Raw genomic sequence first — 12,741 nt, forward strand, 5'->3', positions numbered from 1 at the left:
CAGTTACCACCAAAGAAATCAGTTAAATAGCAAAGGAGAAAACAGCTCTGTGAGACTTCGTTTCCTCTGATAAATAAAGAAAACTCAAAGGGTCAGTTCATGGGTCTTCCGGGAACTCGAGCCCCATTTCCCTCTCATCTGTTCGCCAATTTAAAGTGAATCCATTTGCTCCTAGAAGAGCCTATTTTGGAGATCTGGAGATGTCTCGAAGATGTATTTCAAACATCTCCAACTCATTGAACAAACATGTGCAGTATTTATGCAGTAAGGCATAATTAGGGAGCAATGCTTTGTCCAGTCAGGCTTGCTGCATTTAGATGTATTCCAGGGCTATTTTGCAGCCCTAAGCTGTACCACGTTGGGTGGAACCTTAGCTGATATCAACAGTTAACTGGGGCTAAGCAACCAACAGATGGATACAAAGTCTGACCTCTAAGGAACACTCACGTGCTGGCAGTTCATTACCAAAAGGCTTCCCAGTGACTCTTAGCAACTTCTGCAGCGATGCTGCAAGGTCAGGGCACGCTCCAGGGTTGTCAAGTTGACACAGCAGTTAAGAGTGAAACGAAGGTCAGCAAGAGACGTCAGGAGAAAGGAAGCCTTGTTACGGGTTGAGTTTGGTCCCAGGAGGGAGCTGCAGTTGCTCTCCCAGGCATTATGAAATCAACAGAAAGAGAGATTCAGCCTAATCACATGAAAAGAATGTCTCTGATCTCCCCTCCTCGGCAGCGATGTACCACCCCACACACCAGACAGGAAGGATGAGTAAAGCAAGCTCACAGCCCAGGCACCCAATAAAGGGAATTGGTGGGTCCAGACCGAGAGAGCAACCCCAGGTTTGTTCCTCATTGTTTGGGGTTATGGGTTCTCGCTCTGACCCTGCACTGGAAACAACGCTAGCTTGTATTCAGGGTGGTCACTTGAAGCTCATGTTGTGCTGTGGCTATTGTTCTGCGTGACAAACACAAAGCCGACGGTAAGTGAAATTACATGTTGGGCTTATTTTTAAAAGCATTAACATTTGAGGAAAACTAGGAACTCGTACCACTTTGGGCTAAATCTGAACAACAGAGAAAATAAATCAGAACAGGCTTCACACACATACTTTTCTATGAAGAAAGTTGTTTACAATACATATTACACTCCAGAATAAATCTGGGATAAACAAAGTTGAACTCTTACTCATCTCTGTCCTTCTTCCCGTGAAAAAGTCTTTCCAAGAGAGAACCAGTCCACCATCTACTCACCCCAGAAGCTCTGTTTAACTCTTTGTGAATATCAGTGCAGACAGTGTGGAGGACAGTCTTCTCCTCATCCTGCACACTACTCAGCTGTGCTAATGTTTCCAAACACTCCTTCCCTTGCTTCGCTAGACAAAATATACCTTTCTCCAAAGACAGCAGGACAGCTTGCCTGTATGCCAGCTACAGATCTCTTCTGGTAGGCACCAAGTACCAGCAACTCCCGTGGAAAGCAGGAAGTTTGCTTAGAAAATCAGTTTGCAGGACATGCTTAGCACATTTAAAAACCAGGTCTTCTCTTCCCTGTATCTGGATGCCTGTACCCCAGGGTTTTACAAGAACACCTTTATGAGTTCCCCAGTAACCACTAAAACGTTGTCACCCGTTGGACCATTAGTCAGAGACTTCCAATATTCTGTCTAGGATGATGACTGCTTCCTTTCCTATATTAGCATATGTTGCCATTTTACATAAAGAGGTGTGCTTTAAAGAATGAAAAGTAATGCACTAATTTTTGAACATGCAGGACTTTAAAAACTCACATCCCTTCTGAAATGTTACAAACCTAGCACTTTCTGGTCTCCATATGACCTTTTTTTTAACTCAAACCAGTCTGTGAGCTTGTTAACCACAGCAGAGCTTTTATGCCCAACAAATAGGAGAGTTTTCTACCCAGTGACCAAACACTGAAGACACAAACTGTCTCTTTGGACACAAACACACACATATGTCTTGCTCACTGCTGAGGCCAAGACTCACTTTGAGGTCCTCATGACTCAAAGCAGGGCAAAAGAGAGCTTCTCTTGGTCAGGGCTTAGCCTTTTGTTGCACAAGCATTCATTTTAATAGAAGCATTAACTTAAGCAACTCCCATATTTCCACTCCTTGTCACCCTCTTGTCTCTACGACTTGTTTCCTGCAGCTGAAATACGGGTTAGGGAACTGACCTGAGATAAAAATAACCTAACAGAAAGAAAAGAAAAAAAAGGGGAGGGATTTAGTTCTTTTTTCTTTTTGCATTGAGATAATTCCCTAGCTGGGCCATCACACCGCCACGCAAAAGGTACAACGGGATGAGAGAGGGGAGTAGTGCAGCCGCAGGAACGATCAGCCACAGCAAGGAGAAAGTGACGGCGTTCTGGAAGTGTGCCGCTGCCGAAAAAAAATACTTGTGAAACAAAATCCTTCACTGTGCTAAGCCTGCCCCAGTTTGCAGCTATTTGTTTTGCACTGGAGACTTGAGAGCCTGTCCACTTCTGACAGCCTTCCATAAAGCGAAATCCCCGCTTGGCTGCCCATTAGCTCGAACAGAACGTTGTACTGCAATACCGCCACATTCTTGGGACCGTCTCTGATTCCTTTGAGTAAAAAACAACGAGAAAGTCTCACATGAAGAAATAACTTCACTGACAGAAGAAGAAAAACATAAACCTCCTAATGTAACTATTGCTATTAATAATCTTTTAAAAACCCAGGCTGAAACTTGGGTAAGGCCCACAGGAAGGCAAGAGGCAAGCTCCAGGTCCTTCTGGTTCACGAGAATTTCCTGTCTTGTAAGCGCGTGTTTCCTCTGCTTCGGGGAGGGATGGCATCCAAGGCAAATGCATTCCTTTTACTCATCGACCATGGCACCACCCGAAGGAAGGGGTGGCCGAGCAGCTCTAATGCTGACAGATAGCGGTTTAGAAATTGAACCACTGGGAGACCCAAGCCAAATCAGATATGGGGCCTCAGGGATACCGGTGGTAACTCCAGTAAGGATGTGCAGCTTTTACTCAAATTAATTCTGACTGCTGCTTTCCTAAGGAAGCTGTATCCAGCAGGGCAAGGAGCATTTCTGCACCACCCCCAGAGACCACCAATTGCACGTACTAACTAAGGTGATCATTCCCCACCTGCCTTTTTTGCAGCTGCCTCTCAGAGTGCTGCAATGGAGCCACAGTGTTGAGAGCACAGAAGCCTGCAGGGATTAAATGTTGGTGCTGGGGAGCAAGGGGTGAGCCTGTGAAATTAGCCGAGCTAAATGGCAGGATCCCAGCGGGAGGGAGTCCCATGATCCCTCTGTTTTCATAGTCCAGTGAGAAAACACTCTCCATCGTGTTCTTTTTCATCAGCAGACAGACCTCTGGAAATCAGACTCTTTCCAATTAGATGCTCACACGTGGATTTAGGAATCCAGGTGATCAGGTTTGTAAATGTTTACAGCAGGATTTTTCAAAAGCATTTGAAGTGCATGCTCGTGAATATCCATCCTCTAGCAGAAAAGACCTCAAGGTGCGTGGAAATGTTCTTTAATTAGTGCATGCAATTTGTGAGGTTGAATTATTTCCTTAGCCCCATTTTATAGATGGGAAAGCCAAGGTACAAATGAGGCAGCATGTTTCCCAAGGCTACATAGCGTGCTAGTGCCCGAGCCAGAAACAGACCCTACCGCTTCTGACTCCCGGGTTCTTGCTCTAATTACCAGAAAATTCCTCTCCTCCATGGCACAGCCAACTGGTTCCAATAATAAATCCAAGCTGTTGCAAAGATCAAGTCCATTTTTTTCACTGCTTAACCCAAAAAAACATTTGATTTTCAAAACACAGGTTTGGCTTTTCACCAGAGAAAGGATTTGTTTTTCATTATTCATCTGTTTTTGGGGTTTTTTTCTCTCTCTTTTTAAAAGCCAAACATTCAATCACCCTGTTCAATATAGAGTTCCTAGGCTAGGAGCACTGCAACTATTGTTACCCTATAAATCTTCATTATTCTTACCATAAATACACTTCTGTATTTTTCATTTTGTTATTTTTATGACTAAATATGGCACCTTTAGCAAACCTCAAAATGCTTTCCAAAATTAAGAACTTTGAATCAAATCCTGTAGCCCTTATTTCTGAGAAGGAATGCTTTTTAAAAAATTGTAACATTCCTTGGTATATGTCCAAAGCAATAACATTAACCTATGGCTTTTCAACACTACTTTAATTATCCCAGTCTACAGTGGTAAAGATAATACTGCCTTACTTCGACACAGTCAGATTGTTATAACGGTACCTTATGTTACCTATTCCTGTATGGGAATAAGCCAAATCAGGATAAAATATATATATATTTTTAAACTGTGCCCACTCTAGGTATGTCAGAACAAAAGATTTGTGAAGAAGCTTTAATATTAACAGTGACTTCTCCTAGCACGTGCAGTAATCACTGCTGGGCTGAAAAGAAGATACATGCACAAAACAATGACATTTGTCCTTTTTTAAAAGGAGCTGGGTATTATTTCTAGCTTTGCTTTTTTATTTTGTTATTTTCCTAATCCAGAAATTCAGATTCTGTGGAGGCTGGAAGATTCTCGGATGACTAGAAAGTAAGTGAAAATGGTTTTATCACAGAGTTTGTAAGTGTAAAGACTGATCTGTTGAAAGGAGAAGCAAATGTTAATTAGATCCTTAAATTCTGTTTCTCATTCCCCCTTTGGCACAAATGAGTAATTAACATTGCGGAGAAAGGATGCTTTTGTTAAAGAACTAAATCCCGCAGACTCTTCCCACCTTGTCCAAGAACCAGTAACTCACTATAAATAGGAGAACAATAGGGTGGTTAAAATGACTGAATCCATCTGCCTTTTATCTCTGCTCCCCCTTTGGAACTGTGTCTGCTGATAAATCAAAGTTCAGCTTACTGGTCAAAATTCTCAGCTGCCTCTTTCAATAATAATAGTGGAAATGATCGATCAAGACTTGCAGTTCTTTATAAAAAAGACTGTGATTCTACTGTCAGCAGCACCCTGTGGAGTTACATGACCCACATACTCTCCTTCACCCCATAAGATGGGGATGTCCACAGTCAATTTTCCAGTATGACAACAGGAGGCAACAGGGCTTCACTGTGGGTCGTGGTAAGTTTAAAACCAGATACCTCTGTGGGCCTTTCAGTTGTATTTCCTGAGGTCTAGAGCCTTGTGGTGAGCTGACAGGCATAAGCTCCGAAAGCAATCCCCCTCACCGGAGAACCAAAGAGCTTTAGGGCTTGCAGGCAGTTCAAAGGCAAGCGAGGAGATCAAAGTTGTTCACTGTGTGGCAGCTGCAGCAGTGGTGGCACCAATAGCCTCTTTGCCACACAAAAGGAGGAAATGAATAATTTTTTCCTGGATGCTTTTGATATGGAGCCTTGCTAGAGCTCTCTTTCATCAAAGCTAAGGAATACCTGGAAAACTATTTCAGAGGATTTTAAATTATCTCAATTTATCTTCAATATGAAGAACACTAAAATAGGAGAAACTGGCTGGGCTGAAATTTAAAAATCAAAGAAACACACAAAACTTTTGCTGCAAAACTCGAGCCTACAAAACCTCTTATTATTTATTGAGCTTTTAGGTTGAAAAAAGAGGGAACATCTACCTTCCTTTGAGTTTGTTAGCATTCAATAAAACAAGAGCAAGCTCAAGAAAAGTCTTCTCATTGCATTTCTGCCCCAGTACCAAGACCTGCTGGAAACCTTAAAAACAGAAATAAGTAAAATACAGTTTACTTCTGGAACCATGCTACCCCAAGCCAAAGAGTTCAGATAGCAAGTTTTTATCCTCTTTAAACTTAGGAGAAAACTCTTCAAGATTCCCAATCTAATTCCCCGATCCATGTTTGTTGGAATCAGAGAAGCAATCTAAATGTTTGACTGATTTCACTGAAATTTTCAGCGATCAACCATCTCTAAGAAAGCAGCTCTTGGTAAGCTGTAGTATTGGCAACCAAGAAAAGATACAAGTGGCTACAGGCTCTCTGCTCACTGAAATAATGTTCAGTTGGCCACTTTGGAGCAGAATATCCCCCCTTGCCCCCTAAAATGGGTACTGCTCCCTCAAATCCAGAGAATTTCAGGCATTTATAGCATTTACTACACCCAGATACCCTCAGACCAGCCTTACAGATTTAATATACCCTGTAGTACGCAAAAAACACAGGTATCCCATCCTAGAAGAGGTGTGAATATCATCTTATCTCCCCTCTCCATCCTCATTCATTAGGACTGGTTTATTTTTAAATATAAGGTTTAGATCCTTAGAACATTCCCTTGAGATCATCTACCTAGTAATTATGACTGCGATGGTCTCATTCACAGAAATGGTCAGATTTTGGTTTATTCTGCATAATCGGGTCCAGTGCTACACTGTAAACCTGAAAAATTACTGGAGTTGATGGGAGATTTGCACATGCGTCGACATTTCTGCAAGCCTGTCGCGAACGTACCTCTCCCACCCATTCAAATGTGCTGCTCCTCAGTGTCACTGAATCCTGTTCCAAGCACAGATGAAGAGCGATCTTTCCCACCCCAAATGATGCAATCCCCCCAGACACATTACCAAGCACATGTATACCGTGTTCCGGGGAGGTTCTCTGATGTACTTACAGAAACCACACAAAAATTCCCATATGAAGCCTACTGCCTAATAAGAAGAAACCTTCTGCAAAAACCTCATTGAAACGTGTTTTGCTGGAAGTTGTGCAGCCTTCCCACCCTGCCTACAGCAGAGCTAGAGGAGAACAGATTCAGCCCTCTTACCTTTCACTCACTGGAAGACCAAACCCTTCTCTTCATCTTTGATTTCTGGATTAAACAAATCCAGTTCCTTCAGCTTCCCAGTCCACAGTTTTAGACCTCTGGTTGTTGTTCTTGCTGTCCTTTGGTCTCCAGTGTGTTTGACTCTTCCTTAGCTCTCAAAGCTGGGAGCACCAGTGCCTACCAGAGTGGCATGATTAATCACCCCCGTGTCTCACGTGACTTTCCTGCTAATACATGCCAGAATAAAATTAGTCTTTTTTTACAAAGCACCAACTGTTGAATCATATTCAGCCTGTGGTCCACTAAAATCTCCACATCCTCCTCTGCTATGCCACTACTGAGCTATTTCGCATCCTTTATTTATAAACCCACTCTGTTTTTTCTTGCTGTGAGAACAGTTGTCTAGGAGAACCTGATATAGCTTTTCTGGACTTGTAGGAAAAAATAGAGCAACAGTAAATGCTAATTCAACTGCACAAGGTCCTGGAGAGACAGAAGAGACGAGTGAGCCCTGATAGTTCCCTGAGAAGCCTCCTTGTTGGTTCTCCAGGAGCATCTGAGCAAGGATACAATTTCTAACTGCTCCAGAAATTAAGCCATGAGTCCCTCACACATCACAACTACATGCATGTTACTTTTCTGATCAATGACCGTGTGTGGGGCTGCACAAAAGACATTTCCAGCAATCTCCAATTGCTGCTATGTTTTCATTTAGTTTTCAGGCTGCAGGTAGCAGACAGCACCGAGTAGAGCCAGATGTCACATAACTGGGACCAAATCACCACAGGCTTCTGCTCTTCCACCCCATGCCCAGCTGTGCCATTGCTTCATGATGTGGGTGTGACACTCCACCCAATTCCAGATTTTAACTTACAGCAACCGAGTGCAAAAGACACATGATCAATGAAGATTAACCTGAACACTTTGCATGGTGCTTGGAGCTTGGTAGGACTGAAACCCATAGAAAGTGCTGTTATCTGCATTTTGCAGAAGAGATTAAGAGAAAGGAACCCTGATTTAGCTCCTTAACTCCAGGCACCTGCTTGAAGTGCTTCAAATAGAAGTCTAAAGTGAAGAGTGGATTTTCTCCCACGCGTGCTGCACTGCTCCACACCACATACAGTACAGCTGCGGAGTGCAGCAGAGACTCGTGCAAGCTGCTGCAGTGACGACTGGTCAACTGGCACTGCCACCTTCCAGCCATGCCGTATTCAAGACGAACATCTGATGAATCCATCGCCTCTCCTCGTTACCGCGTGATGCCTATGTCCCACGCTGCACAGCCTCCACCTCTTTCCCCGCCAGCTGATGCACTCCCGGTGCCTTCCCCAGCCCACTCTGCTGGCTCCATTTAAACAATGTATTTGCAAGACCTGCTGGGTTTTCTGTTGCCTTGAAATCAGACAGTAACAATTTAAACAGACTGGGGCTTCGGTTTTCAGCAACATCAGAAGTGTTTGTATTGAGTCATTAGCTGAACCGCTTTTGGAGTTACACAGCATGCTCAGTGATGGGGTGAAAAAGCCTATTTATTTATTTTACCTTAAAACATTATTAGCATAAGATCCCACAACTGACTGTGTATGGACTGCAAACATCCTGGCAGATACCCCAAGAGCTACTTGCAATCAAATACCCAAAACCAGGGTTAGGTCTGTCCCATGGCATCCTTATGGAGGATGTAAACAAGCCCTCCCAGCTAGTAAATTATTACTGTGAACATCTGGAACACTCTTATTTGACCTATTGACATTTTCATAAATTCTCTGAGGGTGAATTCCCCGTAGTACCAAGAAAGAAAATAAGAAACAGACTTCTTTTTTGACCCCATTCCTGGTAAATGACATCCACAATCTGAGATGGCCCTTGCTGAATCCTGGCTTGGTGAGACACAGCTGTCTATTATTTGATCCCTGTGGGGATAGATGAGGCCTCCAAAGAAATTCCCTCAGAGGACTGAGTCAGGACATCCCTCAGGGAAGATATGAAGTGGATGAAAACTACAGAGGAACGGGCATCAACTGATGGTGTGGGAACAGGAATGCAAAACCAGCAATGGGAGCATGAATGCTCGTAGAGAGGAAGACTGACAGACCTGGGAATAAATTCATCTAGCCCTACTTGCTCGTAGGTATTCTCCACGCTGAACTCTGTATGTTGTTGCTCAGAAGCCACTCAAGCTTGAAAGATATTCCTTTAAAGGAACAGGAATGGAGTGTTCTTGTCCTATTTGATGTTGGCTTTATTGGGGAATCTTACAAAACCCATAGTACCAGAGAAATATGAACATGGGACTATCACACACATGTCTTCATTTTTTCTTAAATACAAAGCAAGAGAGAACATCAGGTGTCTACCACTGCACTGTTTTGATATAAAACAAACTGGGTCTGGATAAGAAAACTAGTAGGCACATGCATATCAATAATGAGCTTTTACTACCACTTCCTTCAAAAATACCACTGGTAGCTAGAATTTGGTCAGAAATTATTTTTACTTGCTGTGAGATCAAGATAGGAACAGCAAGTCTTATCAATAAATAAATAAGAATGTCAAGTCTACAATAATTTGTAAATATTACGTTGAAAAAAAAAAAAAGATCCCAGATCTCTATATCACTTTAAGCTGCATTATCTTCATCACATTAAAAAATGGTTTGGATCAAATTTTAAGACATACCATCTCATGCAATAATGGAAAACAGATTTCATTGCATATTTTCTCCTGGATTACTTAAATTACTTTCAGAATCTCAGAAGCCATTCCAAGCTCAAAGTTTTGCTTTATGTATCTTTTTTTTTAATGTTATCTATTATTTCAATTATCCCTGGCCAAATTCATCCCTGATCTCAGTCCACTGGCTACAGTTGTCTAAGATGGAGGATGTACTTGGCGTCGGCGAGACCAACAATGGGGAAGGCTCTAACACAGTAACATACAGTACCGAAGGCAGAAAAACTATTTGAGTCATTTTCAAGCTCAAGCTAAAAATAGCAAATTCAATTTAAAATCTCCCAGGCCAGATTCTCATGCTCAAAACCATTAATTTTAAAAGCTGAGACTACTCAGGACCTCCTTGTGGGAGCTACTGAGTACTGACTGACCCTTAATTCCAATCAAAGTTACCGAGAGCTGAAAGAGCTTTGAAGCTCACAGGATTGGGCCCTTCAACAGGCTCAGCTCCCAGTGACCAGCCAAGAAACAGACTGCTAGTCCTGGGGGGGCTCAAGGATCACCCCTCCAGTGGATTCCAGTAAATGCCCATCAGAATTTACTCAGCAGTTTTCAGGACCAAGCTTCTAAGACCAAGAAATCACTACTGTCCCAGCAGAGGTGACAAGATAGATATTTCAGCTGCTATGACATCCACTCACAGGGCAGAGGAATCCCCATGTCTTCCTATTATAAGCTGCTGCCTCTTTGCCAGTTCACAAATTTTTAAGGGGGAATAAACAGTTTTTCAGGTAATAATATTCTTCTGGCAGTGTTTTTGCTCAGTCACAAGGTTAGGTACATAAACAGCAGTCACTTTAGATATAACACTGAATATAAATTTCTTACCTTCTCCTGGTCCAACACCATCACATGATCCTGGCTTCCTTTTGCATTTTCATTGTCCAACATCCATCTCTATGGATTATCCCAGGAAAAGCAAGTTCTGTATTACTCAGCTGGAAGGAAAAATGGAAAGGAGTTATTAAAGACACCGGTCTCACTTCATCAAATGACAAAGAACAAACTACTGGCTTTGAGTAGTTGTAAGGTAATAACAGAGAATGAGCGACAGCTTTGTGGGCTCTGCAAAGCAGAGGATGAATTGCCATGTTGCAAAAAAAAAAAAAAACCACACCATCCTGAAAGCTGACACCTGAAAGGCAGTCTCAGCAGGGACTTCAAAGAGGGTGAATTTGCAAGAGACCAGGTTGCCAGTGACAAGGAGGCACAAAAAGTGCTACTTGACAACCCAATATCTTTATTCAACAGAGTTAGCAGCAGTGGGTCCTGCTAGCCACCTCGATTTTATGCAATGTGGTAGGGAAGAACTTGGAAAAATGACCTGAGGGTGCCCTAGGGACTCAAAAATCAGAAAACAAATCAAACTGTAAATATGGTTTTAATCTTATGATTCTTGCACACCCACGATTGCTGAAGACTTGATGTTCTAGAGCAGTCAGTACCGGCCATGCTGCAGAATGATAAGAGATACAGATCCAATATGAAGATAGAGGATTTTCAGAGTCTCCTGCAGAAATATAGTAAGTACCAATGTTCATTACACTTTTCATCTGCAGGGAAAAGCAGAGCGCATTACTTTCCGTTCTACTTCTGGACGGTTTCACACATTAGTCACTGGAATGAGGATGCTCTGGGGCAAGATTTAAGAGAACATTTACACATTGCTTCAGAAGAAATTTCAGAGGATTGGCTCCATTGCCCAGTGCTGCTCTCATCACACTATAACCATGCCCAATTTCGCCACCTGAAAACTTCCAGCCAACAACCGGCGGCCTTGTGCTGCCCTCTCACGGGCTGCAAACAGCAGAGCAGCAACACCTCTGCTCGCCCAGACCCAGCAGCCACAGAGGCAATAAATAGCACGGAGGGTTTGGAGTGTCCCTGTCATTGTCAACTGGATTTATGGCATCCTGCAGTGACTGCGCAACCGCAGCCGGTGCTTTAGCAGCTCTGCCCCATGCCTGGCTTTCCATAAGAGTGTACAGGGTTTACAAAGCCGAAATACCAACCAGCTCACAAGCACACAGCTCTTGGTGCTCCATCTGCTCGTCTCTGCTCCATCATAACTAGTGGTCTCATTTCCTCTAGGGACTGCCACCCTTGCTGTTGAAGACCTGGGGGAGTAAACAGGAGAAGAGGGAGGATTACACTGTACGCCACCCCACACGCTGGGCTGAGGACCCCAATGACTGAATCTCCTGCCTGCCAAGCGAAAAGGCAATGGTCTAACCTCAGAGCCGGGGCAGCCCCAGTTTGGCTGGGATTTGGAGCACAGCTTCTGCCCTGTTGGGTGGAGGAGAGCAGGGATGACGGCATCTCACAAACCTCCTCACCCCAGTAAACCACACTGAGCCTTTCGCCTTCTGCTGACATGGCTAACAAGTGTTCGAGTCCGTAACCACGTGCCAGCACTGACAGCAGTGCTCTGAGTTGCATACTCACAACAGAGAACTGAAAAACTTCCACGCTGCTTATTTCAGCACCTCCAACTCTTGCGAGAAAACCTTGAAGAGATGACCAAAGGGCTTTTAAAACACTAGAATGTTAATATTATCCCTTTACTACACCAAATGATTTGGGATACGCAATGAGTTTCCACGATATTTCTGCAGAGCACAGCACAGTCCTGTGTACTACTATATGAAGCAATTAATTCTTTTCTTCATTTAAAAGCCTCATGACTTTTTTGAGGCAATCCCATGATGCGTGGGGGCCTGGGTTGTCAGCTTGGAGTGTTAAAATGAATTCAACCCCCGTCTCAGAAAACACAGGATCTTTTAACTAGGAAATTTGAGGTTTGTTGCATTTGTCTTCTCACACACGAAACTCTGGAGTATGCAAGACCCCATTTTCTTGCAGCTCTCTAGTACTAAAGGCGCTGGAAGCTCACTGTCCCTTTTCAGAAAGGGCCGATCCAGGCATGAAGTGACTCCAGGAACAGAGACCCCGTGCCCCTCTCCAGGCCAGGTGGGCAGCCTGCCCGGCTGGTTTTCCGTCCACATTAAGACACAGACCTTCTCCTGGGGCCAACACCTCCTCCCGGCCCTGGCCCCCTCTCAGCCCCTTCCCAGTGCTCCTGCCCACAGGGACTCTCCTGTCCCCCACTCCGTCCCTGCATGGCCTCACCAAGGCTTGGCCTGCCTTCCTGATCCGGCTTGCCTCATCCATCCATCCATCCATCCATCCATCCATCCATCCATCCATCCATCCACTCCCGCTC

The 12,741-nt window shown here is 43.8% G+C and overlaps 1 protein-coding gene across 1 annotated transcript in view; it reads right to left on the bottom strand.

The window, feature by feature from the left end:
• Positions 1-12,647, bottom strand: part of LOC104640829 (CCN family member 2) — a 42,576-nt gene extending 29,929 nt beyond the window's left edge. Inside the window, exons 1-3 of the mRNA XM_010309317.2 lie at positions 11,752-12,647; positions 11,531-11,635; positions 10,347-10,456 (exon numbers count right to left, since the gene is read on the bottom strand). The gene's annotated coding sequence lies outside the window, so the exon portion shown is untranslated. The remainder of the gene's footprint in view (positions 1-10,346; positions 10,457-11,530; positions 11,636-11,751) is intronic.
• Between the last annotated feature and the right edge of the window lie 94 nt (positions 12,648-12,741).

This window comes from Balearica regulorum, chromosome 22, assembly GCF_011004875.1.
Source record: "Balearica regulorum gibbericeps isolate bBalReg1 chromosome 22, bBalReg1.pri, whole genome shotgun sequence".
NCBI classification, from domain to species: domain Eukaryota; kingdom Metazoa; phylum Chordata; class Aves; order Gruiformes; family Gruidae; genus Balearica; species Balearica regulorum.